Source organism: Aotus nancymaae, unplaced genomic scaffold (genome assembly GCF_030222135.1).
Source record: "Aotus nancymaae isolate 86718 unplaced genomic scaffold, 86718_ANA_hifiasm-v0.15.2.pri h1tg000108l, whole genome shotgun sequence".
Classification (NCBI taxonomy): domain Eukaryota; kingdom Metazoa; phylum Chordata; class Mammalia; order Primates; family Aotidae; genus Aotus; species Aotus nancymaae.
In genome coordinates this window covers 1,131,486-1,150,118 of record NW_026988523.1, presented here as the reverse complement: position 1 = coordinate 1,150,118, position 18,633 = coordinate 1,131,486, and the positions used below count along the sequence as shown (strand labels likewise).

At 48.5% G+C, this 18,633-nt stretch overlaps 1 protein-coding gene and 1 long non-coding RNA gene across 4 annotated transcripts in view; one reads left to right on the top strand and one right to left on the bottom strand.

Annotated features, from left to right (window-relative positions):
* RCSD1 (RCSD domain containing 1) overlaps nt 1-18,633 on the bottom strand; it is a 75,929-nt gene that overhangs the window by 23,906 nt on the left and 33,390 nt on the right. The window lies entirely within an intron of this gene.
* Nucleotides 1,374-6,980, top strand: LOC135272286 (uncharacterized). The gene is made up of 3 exons (XR_010340400.1): nt 1,374-1,526; nt 4,044-4,185; nt 5,762-6,980. It is a non-coding gene; the product is annotated as an uncharacterized LOC135272286 (long non-coding RNA).

Below are 18,633 nucleotides of genomic sequence, written 5' to 3'. Positions count from 1 at the left end.
CTGTCTCGAAACTGGCCTTGGCAAGGGGCTCAGAAGTGAGAGAACTCTGAGGCTTCTGGAAGCATTTAGGGCTTAAAAGCTGGGTAGAAGGAAAGATTCTAATACCTCTGAGTTTGTTTTCCTGGAGCCTAGTGAATGGGTTTTCTTTAGACGAAGGACTCCAGAGCTTGTTGATGCTTGGCAGATCCTCTCGCCGTCAGCCCCTCTCCAGACACTTCCCATTCTCTCTTGCGGAAGACTGATTGATTATTACCGTCTGCCCTCTGGGCACACTAAACCCAGAGAAGCCAAGTGACAGCCAGAGTCACACAGGACCGGCCAAACAGGGTAATCTGTGAAACGTCTGACTCCAACTTCCGAGACTCCAGTAATGGACATCAGTCACGCAGCATCATTTGTGGAAGTGCCTTGGCAACTGTAAAGTGCTCTACAAATCTCAACATTATCATGAGCCACTGAGTTGCAAAGGTGCGATGGGAGAAGCGTGGTCCTGGGGATGAGCCAGGGCTGGTGGCTCAGACTGTCTGAGGCTTTGCCTGGGTCTCTGCCTCGCAGTTCTGGCACGCACAGCTGCTAACACCCCTCTGGCGTGCTCAGCGCCACACCACCTCTGTCACAGGCCAGGCGCTCTTCGTGGCCGTCTTGCTAAGGCCACACCCTCACCTTGACTGTTCTTAGGTCTGAGAAGAACTTCAGTGTCTCTACCTATTCCCAGACTTTCCTGAGACACCTTTAGACTCTCTGGGATTAAATGTTCTTTCTCTGTTCCTGTGACGTCTAAAAAGTACTTAGCACAGAGCCTGAAATGTAGAATGTGCTTGATGGGGCACAGTGACTCATGCCTGTAATCCCAGCATTTTGGGAGTCCAAGGCAGGAGGATCTCTTGAGCTCAGGAGTTCAAGACCAGCCTGGGCGATAAAGAGAGACCGCATCTGTACATAACATTAGCCTAGTGTAGTGGCGTGTGCCTATGGTCCCAGCTACTCAGGAGGCTGAGGAGAGAGGATCACTTGGGCCCAGGTGGCCGAGGATGTAGTAAGCCATGCTCACGACACTGTACTACTGCGCCCCAGCCTGGGCAACAGAGACTCTGCCTCAGAAAAAAAAAATCCCAGCACTTTGGGAGGCTGAGGCGGGCGGATCACGAGGTCAAGAGATCGAGACCATCCTGGCCAACATGGTGAAGCCCCGTCTCTACTAAAAAATACAAAAATTAGCTGGGCGTGGTGGTGCATGCCTGTAGTCCCAGCTACTCGGGAGGCTGAGGCAGGAGAATTGCTTGAACCAGGAAGCTGCAGGTTGCAGTGAGCTGAGATCTCGCCACTGCACTCCAGCCTGGCGACAGAATGAGACTGTCTTAAAAAAAAAAAAAAAAAAAAAAAGAATGTGCTTATCTAAGGTTGGTTTCTTCCTCCTCCTCCTTCTCCCATCTGACCTGGTCTGCTGGTGTGCTGGTGTCAGGGCCTGGGCACCTGCTCTCAGAGTCACTGACACCCTCAACTCACCCTGTGGACCACACCCACAGGTAAGTCCTCCCCCTGCCAGCGTCCTCCCTCTAGGTCCTGGTCATTGCCTTGACTTCAGCCTGTCCTTTCCTCTCTGGCCATTGTGCATGTTAGATCTGTTTTCTGCACTCATTCCCCTTTGAGCCCTGCTTTAGCTCACACTTGTCTTTGCAGATCGCAGGCCTGCACTCCACCTTCCCGGCCCACGTCTTGCTTACAAAGCCCTCCCCGCTACCTTCCAGCTAGGCCATGCCAGGTAGCTCGGAAACCACGCCTGTGTTACCGTCTGACTTTGCCAAAGCCAGGAAAAATCACCTCTGGTGTTTACTTTCTATTTCTATGGGACTTTCTTCTGAGAACTGAGGAGCCCCTGTGTCTGGACAGCATGGAACTTCCCCTGAGCTGCTGCCACGTTGCGTAAACACTGTTTGGATACTGCTGACCATCCACATAATGAGATCTTTATGTACAGGCCAGACTAGGCTCCGCCTACTTCCCAGGCTCTGCCCTGTCTCTCCACCCTCCGCGTAGGTCCAGGCTCTCGGTATCTCCCAGCCTTTGGGCTACGGTTTAGGGAAACAAGGCACCAGGGAAGGCCTCAACATCTACAGCTTAAGAGAAGATGCAGTGAGAGGACCCAGCGGGGGGCTGGAAGAACCATGCTCTTGGCTAAAAGGAAGGTTCTCTCACTCAACAGAAATAGGCCAGAGCCCAGAGCCTCGAGGGTCTGAGCTGTGTTTGCCTCTTCACTCCTCCGGAACTGAAGGGGATCACCCCTTCTAGTGTGAGAATCCTTAAACTATCACTTCAGAAGGACCACCGTAGAGTCTCTCTGAAATGCTGCAATGACTCTAGAATCTTCCTTTACACCCTTACTTATCCCTAGTTCTTCTATGTACTCCAGTGTTTGACCATGACCATCCTAGGAGAATGGAAAGGGTGCTGGACTGGGAACCAGGCAGGTCCATTAGACTTACCCACCTACCAGAGCACCTTCTATGTGGGAGGCAGTGTCCTTACAGCCACTATATTTTCTATAATTCTTACCTCGCTAAAAGAGGAAACTGGGGCCCAGAGTTGCTAAGTAACTTACTATTCAAGTCAGTAAGTGCAGGCATGAGAATTTTCTGGATTCCAAAGTTCTAGCTCTTTCCACACCAACATGCTGTGCTAACTCTACGCCTTTACTGGGAGACTTGGCTCATTCTGCCTCTTGTTAACAGGCATTTACCGGTCTAGGCCGTGAGATATATTAGTGAACAAGACAGAGTCCTTGCCCTGCAGGAGCTGCTACGGCAGCAACAAACAGGCGCACAGCTAAACCATAAGATAGTTTGTTAAACGCTATGAAGAAGATAAAACAGGGCACTGATTTTATTTTATGGGAATGTACTGAAGAGAGAGCACACGAGTTGAATCCCAGCTGGGAAAAAGAGGAGAAAAAACGGTTCCGAGCAGAGGCACAGACACGAACAAAGGTTGGGGGCAGAAAAAGAGAAGTGTGGCAGGGACAAGAGGGAGTGGGAAGGCGTGAGCGGTGTGTGAGGCCAGCCACACCGGGCCTCGTGGACCACAGCACGCGGTTTGTGTTCTATCCCGAGCCAGCGGGATGTCATTTGGAGGGTTTCAAGGAGGGATGTGACCTGAATCACACATCAAGGCTCTGTCTGCGGAGGAGGGTCAGGAGTGGAAGAGGGCGAGCAGAGGCAGATGCTGGCAGCAGTCCAGCTGAGGGTGCGGGAGGGAACCGGGCTTGTGCGGGAGGATGGGGTTTGAAGGTCGGGCTGCTGGGAATGACTGATGCATGGGTGTGAGCGAGGGAAAGAGAAGGATCATGGGTGACTCCCGAGTGTTTGACTTGGATGGCAAGATGCATGGGGTATTTGCTTCTGGGTTGGAAAGCCACGTTGTGGAGAGAGGGGCCACTGGGGCTAGGTGGGCAATGAATAATTCTTCCTTGGTCATGAAAGTCTGACACGTCTATTAGACATCTAAGTGAAGATGCCGTGGACGAGGTTGAATATATACCCAAGTCTGGAGTTCAGAGAAGTGTTTCAGGTCGGAAGCCAAACTTGGAGAGTCACTAGCTAGAGATGGTGGTTGATTGATGTTACAGGGCAGCATAAGGTCAGAGGAAATGGAGACTAGGGAAGAGAGGAGGCCCAAGGACTGGGGTCTGGGCTGTCTCCAGTCACCCTAAGCTGCCTTTCATGCTCAAGGTGAGGGGACTGGTCCTGTTATTCCAGTGGGAGCCTGGAGAGCATTTTGGTGTAGAATACAGATGGGATGGGTGTGAAAGGAAAATAAATCTCAGATCCCAAATCACTAAGTCAAAGGGAAAAGTGAAGCTGCGAAATCCGTCAGGCAAATCTGCCTCCCACTTTATTCGTGAATAAGAGAGACAGAGATTAGACAGTGACATGCCCGCCTCACAATTTTCCCACTAGGAGATTCCTTGTGGGGCTCAGCATCTTTACCCTAAAGCAGTTTTGTTGGATTTTACCCTGACAATGTAAATTGCTAGCTTATCTTCACAGGTGCGGGACAAAGGACAGAACTCTAAGTCACTCCTGCTCACCTGAGACAGATGCATATCTGATGCTTCCTCTGATGTAAAAATGCAGATTCACTGAGCTATGGAGGCATAGGTGGACCGTCTCCTCTAGCCATCTCTCACATGTAAGTTGTGTATCCGGTGAAAGACTGATCAAAGTCTGAGAAGAATGCAACCATTTGTCTCTTATCTACCCAAACCTTTTTAAAATTTCTTCCTCTTGGCCGGTGCAATGGCTCACGCCTGTAATCCCAGCACTTTGGGAGGCTGAGGCGGGTGAATCACGAGGTCAAAGTTCAAGACCAGCCTGGCCAAGATGGTGAAACCTCGTCTCTAGTAAAAATACAAAAAAATTATCTGGGCTTGGTGGCGGGTGCCTGTAGTCCCAGCTACTCAGGAGGCTGAGGCAGAGAATTGCTTGAATCTGAGAGGTGGAGGTTGCAGTGAGCCAAGATCACACCACTGCACTCCAGCCTGGGTGACAGAGCGAGACTCTGTTTCAAAATATAGGTAAATAAATAAAATGTCTTCCTCTTTCCCCAATATTCACCCTTTCCCCTTTGAATATTAAAGCCCTCAAAATCATCTTTGGAGAAAGGCACAGGCCTGCCTCCCGGGGTCACATCCTTAACCTTGCCAAAATACACTTTCTAAACTGACTGAGATCTGTCTCAGTCAAAAAAACACTTTTGCTTTACATGGGTTGGGGCCAGAAGATTTCTTTGGCTAAAGTGAAAGACGGTAAGAAATCCTGAATGTCACTCATGAATGTTGCGTGTCCCATCCACACTGTTGGGTCATTTAATCATTCCTTCCTGAGCATCTGTAGACACTGAAGAATGCCTGGGGGTGACCGTGATGGCCCTCGAGGAGTGAACAGCCTTTTTGAGGGGTGGGGAGAATACACAGAGGTAAAGAAGAACTGCAAGAAAAAGGTAGAGGAATTGAAACAAGCGTATGTTAACAAATGCATGTGATCGGATATTTCACACAAGGCCAAAAAATCCCAGATGTCCCCAACCTAACCACTTGTAGGCTTTAAGGATCTGAAAATGGCAGGTCCTTGTCCTCTGCAACCCACTCCTAGGGAAAATCCCACATGAGGTGCTCCACTCACACAAAGGATCCCCACACAGGCACTGACCCCGGGAGTGTGTCCCTGCTTGGAACCTCCAGGGCTTCCCATTTGCTCCCAGGACTTGGCCTTGTCACCCAATAGTCTGGACAGGGTTGAGCCATCCTCACACTGATTTTAAAATCAGCATAGTCCATAGCCTCTGGTGCCTGGGAGGGTCCTCCAGGTGGGGATCCATGGGTTTAGTAGTGATGGCTAGTGTCTGGGCAAATTCCCAGGTGCAGCAGGGGACCACAGAGGGGAGGGAGATGTTCATCCAGGATGTCATTGCAGTGACAGGATTTTATCAGTGTAATTTGGGAGACGATGTGTGGGAAATCTGTCTCTAAACGTGTTAACTGTTGTACAGACGTATGGAAAGAAAATAAATTATTTTGAGTCTAGTGGGGTCAGAAGTGCACAGAGAGCAACAAATTCAGAGTCAGATCCGGGTTTCAGTCTTGCTTCTGATGTATGTTGGGTGTGAACCTCTCTGAGTCTGTTTCCTTGTCTGTAAATGAGAACATTAACATCCATCATTCTGTGCTCCAACCCAATATGCAAACACTCATCTTGTTTTCCGGCAGGTTCACCGCCGTTCTTTCATGGATGGCGGGAAGGAGGCCGACGCACTGGAGGGCACACTGTGCTTTACACTGTTCTAGGGAGGGAGTAGCGTGGAGCTCAGGCCTTGAGCCAGACTGCCTGAGTTCAAATCCCAGCTCTACATTTACTAGTCCTATGGCCTTGGACAATTTACCGAACTTGTCTGTGCCTCAGATGGCCTATCTGTAAAATGGGATGATGATCATAGTAGCTAAGTTACAGGGTCATTGGAAGGATTTAATGAGTTTTTGCATGTGAAATGCTTAGAACAGGGCCTGGCGTGTAGGAAGTGTTTGATAATTGATAGCTATTGCTGCATGTTGGCTATGGGGCTAGCAGCATCTCTGAATACTCTGAGGGATGTCTAGGCTTGCACCCATCTTCTCCTGTCCTTCCATTCCCTCTTGGATACAGAAGTCCCAGACAGAGCCCCAGCTGGCTAAGATGTGCTCCGTGCTGCTTGTAGCCATTCTTTGCTCAAGACTGGACCATCTGGACTCAGCCATTTTGGTGGACTATTTGATTACTATGGCAGGAGCTTAACAGACACTCTTACCCCATCCCTGAGCTCATATCCCTAAGAAATGGATGTGTGTGGTATCTAGCAATTAAAAAATAAATACAGCTAAGTTTCATTTTATGGCTTTTAAGGTCATGACAAGGGTTTTGAATACCCACACATCCCAGCTGTCCAGAGCTCTGTGTCAAGTCAAACAGCTGAACCAAAATACCAAGTCCCTGTCTGACATGGTTTGGCTGTGTCCCCGCCCAAATCTCATCTTGAATTCTAGCTCTCAGAATTCCCATGTGTAATGGGAGGTACCAGGTGGGAGGTAATTGAATCACAGAAGTGTGTCTCTTCCAGGCTGTTCTCGTGAGAGTGAATAAGACTCACGAGATCTGATGGTTTTCTAGAGGAGTTCCCCTGCAAAAGCTCTCTTGCCTGCTGCCATATGAGACATGCCTTTGCTTCTCTTTTGCCTTCTGCCATGATTGTGAGGCCTCCCCAGCCATGTGGAACTGTGAGTCCATTAAACCTCTTTCCTTTATAAATTACCCAGTCTTGGGTATGTCTTTATTAGCAGCATGAGAACAGACTAATACAATGTCCATTCACTGACAAGTGGAGAAACAAAATGTGACAGAGCCACACAGTCAAATATATTTCACCCATAAAATGTATTTTATGGGTGTGGTGGTTCACACTGGGTGTGGTGGTTCACACCTGTAATCCTAGCACTTCGGGAGGCTGAGGTGAGTGGATCACCTGAGGTCAACCATTTGAGACCAGCCTGACCAACATGATGAAACCCTGTCTCTACTAAAAATACAAAAATTAGCTGGGCGTGGTGGTGGGCACCTGTAATCCCAGCTATTCTGGAGGCTGAGGCAGAAGAATCGCTTGAACCCAGGAGGCAGAGTTTGCAGTGAGCCAAGATCACGCCAATGCACTCCAGCTGGGCAATGAGAGCAAAACTCCATCTTAAAAAAAAAAAAAGAAGCTCTAATATATAGTAAATGTGATAAACCTTGAAAACATTATGCTGAGTGAAAGAAGCCAGTCACAAAAGACCACACACTATGTGACTCCATTGATATGAAATGTCTGGTGTAGGCAAATCCAGAGAGAAAGACAGTAGATTAAAAGTTGCCTGGAGGAGAAGGGAAGACAGGAGGTGGCGTGATAGCTAAAGCATACAGACTTTCTTCTTTTTCAGCGATGAAAATGTTCTAAAATTGACTGTGGTGGTGCTTGCACAGTCTGTGAATATGCCGAAAACTATTTCCTTGTACACTTTAAATAGGTGACTTGTATGTAAATTGTATCTCAATAAAACTGTTATTTTAAAAATTGTCAAGTCCTTACAGCCAGTCTGTTGGATTGTGGGCAGGAGGGACCAATGGAGGGAAACTGGCTTTGCTTCCATCTTCGTGACTTCCCTTCCCTCGTGCTCAGCACCCTCCACCCATCCTCATGCTCAGCACCCTCCACCCGCACGCTCACCCTTTCCCTGCTCCCAGCATGCCTTGCAGCTGCAGACACATCTGAGAAGTCTCTTCCAACCCACCACTGAGAGGGCTTATAGCTCTGTGAGAAAGACAAAGTAAGTTTCATGTCAAGCATCCATGAAGGGTCTGGCTTGAGGGGGCAGTCAGTCCATGGCTGTTCACTTATTCATTCATTCAGTGAATATTTATTGAACACCTTATGGGCCTGACACTGGTCAGATGTGAGGATATAAAGATGAAGTTCCATGCTTCTAGAGCTCAAGGAGCTTCTACTCTAGTTGAAAGGCAGAAGACTTGTAATAAAACTATCAGAATGAAAACAGGCCACTGCTGCGATTGGGAAATGCATAACACTGTAACAGAAAGCTCAGAAGGGGTACTCAGCTTGCTTGGGTGAATCAGGAACACTTCACAGAGGAAGCGATGCTTACGCAGTCTTGAAGGATGAATAACAGCTTGCTAGGAGAGAAGGTGGGCAAGGGGGAGAAGGCGGAGGCCATGTTGTAGGCACAGGCCAAGTGTCAAAAGCATGGAAGAGTATGGTGTCTATGGGAAACTTTAGTTCATTTTGGTCTAAGCAAAAAGAAAGGTAGAGAAATTGAAAGATGGGGCTGGCTTGTCCAGAGTAAGGCATACACAAGTTACAATTCAGGCTCCAGAACTTATTAGATGTAAAGGTGACCTTGGGCAAGTCATTTGATTTTTTTTTTTTTTAGACAGAGTTTCACTCTTGTCGCTCAGTCTGAGTGCAGTGGCACGATCTCGGCTCACTGCAACCTCCGCCTCCCGGGTTCAAGCGAATCTCCTGCCTCAGCCTCCAGAGTAGCTGGGATTACAGGCATGCACCACCATTCTCAGCCAATTTTGTATTTTTAGTAGAGATGGGGTTTCTCCATGTTGGTCAGGCTGGTCTCAAATTCCTGACCTCAGGTGATCTGCCTGCCTTGGCCTCCCAAAGTGCTGGAATTACAGGCCTGAGTCACTGAGCCCAGCGTCACTTAATTTCTTGAGTCTCAGTTTCAACATCTGTAAAATCAGGTTGGCAATACCTGTGTCATTGTGTGGTGATGAGAAGTACCTAACATGGTAACGGCCATCGTAGCCAACGCTCACTGTGAGCTTCCTCGGTGCCGGCTCATACATACCTCAAGTGCTTGGTGAAAGCGGTTATGCTGAGGCTGTGCTACAACACGTGGACTTCATTTCTTAAGCCAGGGCAGTGAGGGAAGGTACATGATTTGCTGTTTAGAAGGATTACCTGGAAACAGATAAGTATCAACCTACGTTTCAATCCATTCTGAAAACCTTTGGCAAATGGAGGTAATCTACTGCTACTCTTTTAAGGCAGTGCTATTAAAAAGAGGAATTGTTGTGGCTCACGCCTGTAATCCCAGCACTTTGGGAGGCCGAGGCGGGTGGATCACGAGGTCAACAGATCGAGACCATCCTGGTCAACATGGTGAAACCCCGTCTCTACTAAAAATACAAAAATTAGCTGGACATGGTGGCGCGTGCCTGTAATCCCAGCTACTCAGGAGGCTGAGGCAGGAGAATTGCCTGAACCCAGGAGGCGGAGGTTGCGGTGAGCCGAGATCGCGCCATTGCACTCCAGCCTGGGTAACAAGAGCGAAACTCCGTCTCAAAAAAAAAAAAGAGGAATTGTCATGTCTTCTTCCTCCTCCTCCTTCCCTTCTTCTTCTAATTATGCTTATTGCCATTTTTCATGTGCTCTCCCGTTGCCCAACGCAGGGAGCTCTCAGAGGCTTGCTGTGAAGGACGCAACGTCAGTCCCGAGCATCGGCTTGGTTCTGCCTCTTTCTTGAGTGTCAGGTCACATGAGCTCTTGCAGTCTCAGCCTCCTCATCTGTAAAATGGGATAACACCTGCCTTGCCTTCCTCATGGGATAGCTGTGAGGCTCTCAAGACACAATGAATGAAAGCACCCTGGATGAGATGCACCAGAGGAGGACAGGATGAGCATGGTCTATACCTCTGGAGTCTACGGCCTACTGTGGAACAGAGACAATTAAGCATGTATGTAAAGCCTAATAAGTCAGTCAGTATGGTAGCAGAATAACAGCCCCCAAAGATGTCCACGTCCTAATCCCTGGAACCTGTGAATATGTTAGATTAAATGGCAATGAGGAATTAAGGCTGCAGATGGAATTAAGGCTGCCAATCAGCTGACCTTGAAACAGGATTATTCTGGATTATTTGGTGGGTCCCATATTATCACAAGGGCCCTTAAAAGTGGAAGAGGATGGTAGAAGAGTGAGAGCCAGAGTGATGGAGGCAAGAAAGACTACCCACCATTGCTGGCTTTGAAGATGGAGGAAGGGGCCACAAACCAGCAAATGGAGGAAGCCTCTAGAAGCTGAAAAAAGCAAGAAAATGGTTTCTTCCCTAGAGCCTCCAGAAGAAATGCAGCCCCGCCAAAAACTTGATTTTAGTCCATCTTGAGCTTTTGACCTCCAGAACTCTAAGATAGTAAGTTTAGATAGTACAAGCCACTAAGTTGGTGGTCACTTGTTAGAGCAGCCACAGGAAACTAATACGGTCAGTCGGTCAAGTATTTGTAAGCACCCACAATGTGTTCTGAGTTCTGAGAATGCGGTGGGCAAGAAGAGAAAGTCACTGCTTACCCCTGGAGCTCACATTCCAGTGGAGAGAGCTGGGCAGTCAATGAATAAGCAAGTGAAGGTATGGCACGTGAGTGATGCTCATATAGACAGTGTCAGGCTCGACCTCTGCAAGGGAGGTCACGAGAGGCCTCCTGAGGAGGCAGAGGTGACATTGAGTGGAGGGTGCTGTGACTGTGGAAGGACAGCGTGAAATGCACAGCAGGAGCAGCCAACCTGGCCAGAGGCACCTGGGAAGGCTTCCAGGAGGAAGTACCAGCCTGGCAAGCCTGCAGGGTAAGCAGAGCTGGTCGTTATTGCCGAGGGAGCTGCACAGGTGAGGAGTTCAAGGCCAGGGGAGCCCCAGGGCATGACGAGTTCCAGCATGTAGGCATGCGTGCAAGATGAGCCACAGCGTGGAAGGCCGCCTAAGTTGGGACTCTAGTCTAAGGGCTATCTGAGGTCATCAGAGGGTTATAAGCAAGGAGCAAAACCACAGATTTATTTTTGCAAGATGCCTACGGCTGTAGGGTAAGCAGTGTGTGGGCTGGTGGTCAGGAGTAGGTTTCAGGAGGTGGAGAGCCCAGTCTGGAGGCCGCTGCTACCGTCATGGAAGGTAAAAAAAGGGCAAGTCTGCAACTATACAACGATATCGCCTCCTGAAGAAGGCGCATCCTGGCTCCAGAGGATCTTTTCACTGGGCTGAGCTTCTTGTGGGGTCTGGCTCTGCCAAGGGAGCGGGGAGCTGCATTTGGGACGAGTGAGTGTGGAGGGGAGCAGAAGCAAGGAGAGCTAAGAAACGGGTAAGGGCTGGCCCCTTCCAGGGTGAAGTGGCAAACCCCAGGCAATGGGATGGCTGAGAGGCCTGCGAGGATCAGGATCTCAAACCCTTGACTTAGAATTGTTAGTGTGTGGTGTCAGCATGACCTCTTCATGTAATCTGCAGACCTTCAGTGAACGTTGAACTGCGCGCAGCAGCCTTTCGTTTGTGGGTGCATTTTAAACATGTAGAGTGAGAATGAGGAGTGTAGCCCACATTTAGAGGAGGAAAGGAATCGCTTCGAGATGTGGAGTTTATTGAATGAACTACTCAGTAGATATTAATGAGGCCCTACAACATGCCAGGCTCTAGGGATTCATTGGAGCAGAGCAGACAACACTCCCTCCTTATAAGAGAATGGAGAACAGGGATTCAGCAGAGGCAGAAAACTGGGCCCAGTGGTGACCAGGAGCAGATAAGTCCATCTGAAAATCAGTAGAGATCTTAAGGATGGCTTGGATCCACAAGGTTGGAGTCAATATTCTGTTGATTTCAGGAGTCTTTAAAACTAGAGAGGATGATGGCCTGGATGCAGGTATGCTTAGTGGAGGGGAGACTATTGATAGGACTCAAAAGCAATTTAGGAGGAAGGACGGACCAGAACTGGGGACTGACATGTGGGGGCAGGGAGGAGTCCAGATGATGCCCAGATTTCTGGCTCTGGCTTCTGGGTGGAGAGGAATATCATTTACAGACAGGGGAGCCCAGGGGAGGTGCAGAACTGGAGGAGGGCTCAGAAAGGGTGAGCTGTCAGAGCAGAGGGCCCAGGGCAGGCCCTGAAGCACCTACTTGGGATTTGTGGAGTCAGACGAACCTAAGGGTGAATCTTGGCTCAAATTACAAGGCGATGGCAGAGCCTGAAGACAGGGAGGGTGAGTGCAGGCTGCAAAGGAGATGGAGAGGGTGCTGGGATGAGGAGGCAGAAGCCAGCAACCGCTCAGGGGGTTACACACAACCATTTTTGTCTTCTCTTTCCATTTCCCACCAGCAGGCGTGCAGAAGCAGAGGTGCCGATCAAACTCAACCTTGTCAGGCTCTGAGCAGCTCGGGTTTTTTTTTTTTTTTTTTTTTTTTGAGCAAAGGGGAAGAGTGGGAAAGAAATGTCTCTTCAAAGCTGGCATGGGTGACTTAGATGGATTCACTCACCTCACCTAGGCCAACAAGTAAATGTACAATTTGTTACTCTCCAAGGTAAGTTCAGAATCTCCCTGTCATGCGGTACTCTCACGTTGGTTAGTTCAATGATAACACTGACTTCACAGAGAGCTCCTCTGAGTCTGAAGGGTGGCCGGGCTCCAGGGAGCCACCCCTCCAGGGTCGCCTGGAGTCCTGGGGTATGTTACAGCCACCTGGAAGCCCACACAAGTACCCTTCACTAGGGGCCATTCCTGCGTGCCAGGCAGGAGTCAAGTGACAGTGTGAGTGTGCGTGTGTGTCCTGGGGTCTGGGACACTTGTCCTTCAGGCTGCAGCAGGAAGCCAAGGCATACCTTCTAAGATTAGAACCAGTTTCCCAAGGACCCGGCCCCCAGCCTGCATCCCAGTCAGCTGCAGCCTCTCCTGTTACAGCGTCTCCCAGACCCGCCTCCCTTGCAGTCAGGAGGGAGCACAGTTCTGAAGCTGACTCTCAGTAAGGGGCCCCTCGGGAAGCTCTGCAGTCAGGCCACCATGAGCAGGACATGGTGCGGGGCCCTCTGGTCCCTGCCCTTGCAAGCCTCACAAGGGGGTACTGGAGGGAGAGAGGAGAGGGGCATCAGTCACGTTTTTGCCTTTGACTTGTGGCTCCAGGTCACATGCAGAAGAAATCACGATAATAATTGAGTACCTGCGGCGTCCTGAGCACCTAGCACACGCCAGGCCATCCGCGTGCATGCCCATGGTTAAAGTACGTAACGTAACCCAAACACGAAGCCACTTTGCCTAGTACCCCTGCTTGACTGAGGAGACTGAGGCAGAGACAGGGTCAGTATAGCTTGTCCAAAGTTGTACAGAGTGAGCGGTGGTGGGAATGTTTTCTGGAGTCACTCGGGGGTATTTGCTCAGAACTCTCTAATCAGGTCCATAAATGAATAGTTTTATGTCAAGTGAAAAGAGCAGATGAGGCAAGGGCTATGCTGGAGACCAAAGGAGGCCCTGCCTGCTGCAAATAGTTATAGTTTCTGATGGTTCCCAGGCCCATTCTCAGAGGCTCAGGGCTGGCCTTGAAGTGACATGTCAGACAGGTTCAAGCGCGCCCAGAGTACGGCCCAGGGCTTGTCCTGCAGAGGCCAACAGGGCTTGGCTCACGTTATCAAAGCAGGGGCAGAACAGGAAGCTAGGAAGAAAAGAGAACATTTTCCACTTTAATCAGTCTTATCTGCACCAGTGGTCTTACGTGGACGCTCTATCAAATTGCCTATTATTATTTGTCTGTGATCCCTTGAAAATTCTAGATAGCCCTGTGACCCATAAATCAAGGTGTTGCCGGTGTTTAGATGTCACGGTCATTAGATTATTAGCAAACATGGAGAAATTCTTTCATGCACATTATTTACTCACTTAATCCTTGACGGTACTTGGAATTAATGCATGGAGGGAGTGTCTAATTTGGAGGCAGAAGAAAAATAACTGGATTCAGAAGAACATTAGAAGAAGTTTTTATAAATTATTGAATTCTGTTCAACTACATTTGCAAAACGCTACACAAAGTTCTAGAAAGATCTGTGCGTGCCTAGATAACAGAGAGAGCACAATCTGAAAAACTGACATCTGAGTTTCCTTCATCACAGTTTCATCCTGGGCACTTCCAGAAAACCCCCGTGAAGCCCCCCTTGCTCCCCCAGTCAGGCAGAACTGGCAGCTCCCTCTTTCTTTCTAGTACATCTTGGACATACTCATTCATTCATTATTTCTGTGCTCCAGGCCCTGCTCAGGATATGGGAATGAACAAAATCAAAAGAGTCCTCTCATAATGGAGGTTACAGTCTGTAGGGGAGAGACATATTCCATAGCCATTATTATTTTAACTCCAGCTTATTATTTATTAGGGTGATAAATGCTGCAGAGGAAAAGGGTTCTAAGAGAGCGTGTGACAAGAAAATCTGACCCAAAGATGTGACATTTAAACTGACATAAGTAGAAGTGATCCAAGCAAAGTGTGAGGTTTGAGGGGTGAGGAGGGTAGTGAGAGGGTGGGCAGAGGTAGCCAAGGGCATTCCAAATACAGTTTACACAAAAGCCTCCTGGAGGAGAGACAGGAGGTACTTGAGGCAATGAAAGAAGGTGTGGCTGGAACTCAGAGAGGTTTTTTTTTTTTTTTTTGAGATGGAGTCTCACTCTGTCGTCCAGGCTGGAGAGCAGTGGCATGATCTCAGCTTTCTACAATCTCCACCTCCTAGGTTCAAGAAATTCTCCTGCTTCAGCCTCCCAAGTAGCTGGGATTACTGACGCCCATCACCACTCGAGACTAATTTTTGTATTTTTAGTAGAGATTGGGTTTCACCGTGTTGGCCAGGCTGGTTTCCAACTCCTGACCTCAGGTGATCCACCCACCTTGGCCTCCCAAAGTGCTGGGATTACAGGCATGAGCCACTGCACCCAGCCTGAGAGCTTTTAAACTACCCACACTGTTGCATGTTTTTCTCTTTCTACTGAAATTGCTGGGCACAGAGACCATGTTATTCATGGCCCCATCCCCTACATAGTAGGTACTCAGTAAATGCCAGTAAATGAATGAATGAATAAATGAATGATGCCTCTGTAAACCCACAACACTGGGCCAACGTTGTGAGGGCTTGATAAATATAGATGAAGACTTGAAGTGAAAATGGAAAGAAAGTGTCATCCAGGGAGGCTCTGAGCACACCAGCCTTGAATATTCTCATTAAGGTTCAGTGACTTGTCCAAGCTCTCTAAAATAGTGACCAGAGGGCAAAGAACGAGGCTTTCTCCTGGCCAAGCCGTTACTTAACAATCTGAGCCTCCTGTCTCTACTTGAAGCTATGAAATCTATTATAATTCCCTATCTCTATGCATGGGTATCTGTCTTCTTCAGTTTTAACAACCCGACCTTTCCTAGAACATGACACATCGAAAATACTTAAAATCTCTTTCTTTATCTAGAGTGGTTTAATATATCTGTTGGCTGCTTGATATTTTCAGACCCATTTCAGCAAGGAGAAAATCTGAGGAAAAGAAAGGTATAATGCAGAAGGTAGAATTAATGTATTATGAATGTAGTGGAACAGTGTCTGCCCCAGGATCCGAAGTCCCCATCTCTGGTCTGGTCTCAGTGTCTGCCTTCAGTCACCAAGGGAGAAGCGCCATGCCTCCGGGCCGCCTCCGAGGGCTCCTCTGCTGCCCAGGGATGCTCAAGGCAGGAGTCGCAGTCTCTAGTATATCAAGAGGGCCCCATCTAAAGCATGCCGTAGGCTCTCCCCTCCCCTGACGCCTACTCAGCTACAATGGGACCAAAGGGGTCTTGGAGCTGACTTTTTAAAATAAACTTTTCCGTCTCCTCTCACCAACCCACTACAAAAAGGGAAAAGCAACAAAAGCCATCCAGCTGCGTGGAGTTGAGTCGCTTGAAAGTTCTATTGCAGAGGGGTCCAGTCTTTTGGCTTCCCTGGGCCACAGTGGAAGAACTGTCTTAGGGCACACATAAAATACACTAAAAAAAAATCTCATAATGTTTTAGGAAAGTCTATGAATTTGTGTTGGGCCACATTCAAAGCCGTCCTGGGCTATGTGAGGCCTGTGGGCCGTGGGTTGGACAAGCTTGTTCTATTGGGTTTCACAGAGCGAACCAGCTAGGCTCCTGGCATGGCAGGGAAGACTGTTGGGTGTTCAGCCTGCAGAAGCTTGCTGCTGGCCAGCCCTCTCTCTTCCACCCACCTTTTGGGTTGATTCACGGTTACTGTCCCCTCCCGGGGCTGACGGAAAGCACTCCAGGGCAGTGGTTCCCATGAGAGTTCAGACTTGTGTGTGGGGAGTGGCTGCCGGGCACTCAAGTCCCCTCTGTAACCAGCATCATCGGCATACTCAGGAATTCTCTCTACATTTCCTTCCTGTTCAATGTCTCTTTTTAGAAACTGGTTTTTGAATTAGTAATACTAGGCTTTTGTAATGCATTTTTCAACAAAAATAAAACAGGTTGCACTGAGCTGAAATCATGCCACTGCACTCCAGCCTGGGCAACAGAGTGAGACTCTGTCTCAAATTTATTAATAATAAGACAACAGTAAAAATGGGCAAAGGATTTAAATAGACACTTCGCCAAAAAATACATATGAATCACTAATAAGCACATTAGTCATCAGGTAAATACACAGGAAGACTACAAAGAGATACCACGGCGCACCCACAAGGATGGCTAAATTACAAGAAACTGACAATACCAAATGCTGGTGAGGCTGCAGGGCAACTGGGTCACTCCTGTGTTGCTGGCGGGAATGCGACATAGTATCGTCACTTGAAAAATATTTTGGTACCTTCTCATGAAGTTAAGCATACGCCTACGACACACCTACCAACACTCTCACTTGTATTTGCCCAAGAGATGAAAGCAAATGTTCCCATAAAGACTTGTACACAAATCTTCAAATAAAGTTTATTATTAATATCTGAGACCTAGAAAGAACCCAAATGTCCACCAACGGGTAAGTGGATAGACAAATTGTGCTACACGTACATTATAGATCACACTCAGCAGTGTAAGGAGCAACTACTGACGTGCAGAGCAACGTGCATTAATCTCAGAAGCCTAGGCCAAGTGAAAGGAGTCAGACAGACAAGAGTTCCTGTATGATTCTATTTACGTATGATTCTTTAAAAGGCAAAACTGTAATAACAGAAAGATCACTGATTGTGTGGGACCGGGGTCGGGGCAGGGAATTGACTGTAAAGAGAATGAAGGGTCTTTTGGGGCGATAGAAATGCTCTATTATTTCTCCTCCTCCTCCTCCTCCTCCCCTCCCCCCTTTTTTTGACACAGAGTCTCACTCTATTGCCCAGGCTAAAGTGCAGTGGTGTGATCTTGGCTCACTGTAACCCACACCTCCTCGGTTCAAGAGATTCTCATGCCTCAGCCTCCTGAGCGTCTGGAATTACAGGCATGCGCCACCATGCCTGGCTAATTTTTGTATTTTTAGTAGAGACAGCGTTTTGCCATGTTGGCCGGGCTGGTCTCAAACTCCTGACCTCAAGTGATCCGCCAGCCTCAGCCTCCTAAATTGTGAGGATTACAGGTGTGAGCCACCGCGCCCGACCAGAAATGCTCTACATCCTCATCATGGTCTGCATGTCGTGGTGGTGGCTAGATGACTGTATACATTTGTCAACACTCATCAATGTATACGCTTAAAATGGGTGAATGTTATTTTACGCACAGTGTACCTCAAAAAGGTGATTAAAACACTTTAAAATGCTCATGATAATTCAAATACAAAAGTTGAGGTGCACTTGGCCGGCAGGAGGTCGAGGAGGCCTGCTTAGTCTCAGGATGCCGGCTCTGTGTGCCTCAAGGCCGCAGCAGGGAGGTGCTGTGGCTGCAGGAGGCTTGCAGCTGCTGGGAGCAGGCCACGTCCAGCCACTTCTGTCCAGCCAGGGCGCCTGCCAGGACTCATGCAGCAAGACAGTGGAGACAACATAGAATTCAGAGCTTGACAAGACCAGGTTTGGATCCCACTCTATAATTGATGGGTTGTAGGATCGTAAGCAGTTGACTTAATTGTTCAGAGTCTCATCTGTAAAATGAGGACGATAACACCCCCTATGTGGTCACGGGGATACTAGGAGATGGTGTTTGATTAGACAGTTTGGGTCCACACCCAGTCTTTGCCTTTTACTAGAAGTGTGATCTTAGGCAAGACTCTTGACCTTGCGGAGCCTTAGTTTCCCCGCTTGTAAAATAAACATTTATAATAGCACTTATTTCTTAGGATTGTTATAAACCCAAATGAGATATTGCACATAAAGCCCCAGCGCAGTGCCTGGCCCATAATAAGCTCTCTTCTCCTTTTAGCTATTGTTATTGTCACCTCAGATACTAGCTGACACACAGTAGATGTTAGTCAAAATGTGGGCTCCCCTGCACTCCTTGCAGGGATACCAGGCTGTTGCAAGTTTGGCCCTGAAGAATTGTAAGGGGGTGGCAGGGATCTGCTACTGCCAAGTCATTTTCATTCCCATCTTGCAGAATAGGTTGGCAGAGCAGATGGGCTGGTGTTACATCTTCGTGTCAGAGGAATTTACAAATGGGAGTCTTCTGAACCACAGGAGCTAACTGGAGTGTGATTCTGGCCTCCAGCCATGAAGACACTTACTCAGAGCAGGGCCATTTGTGTGCTGGGGTCATTTGGATGTCTCGAGGCTGCGGGGTAAGGTAATGGGGTCAGGATCAGCCTTCAGAGGGAAGACTGCTTCTGGCT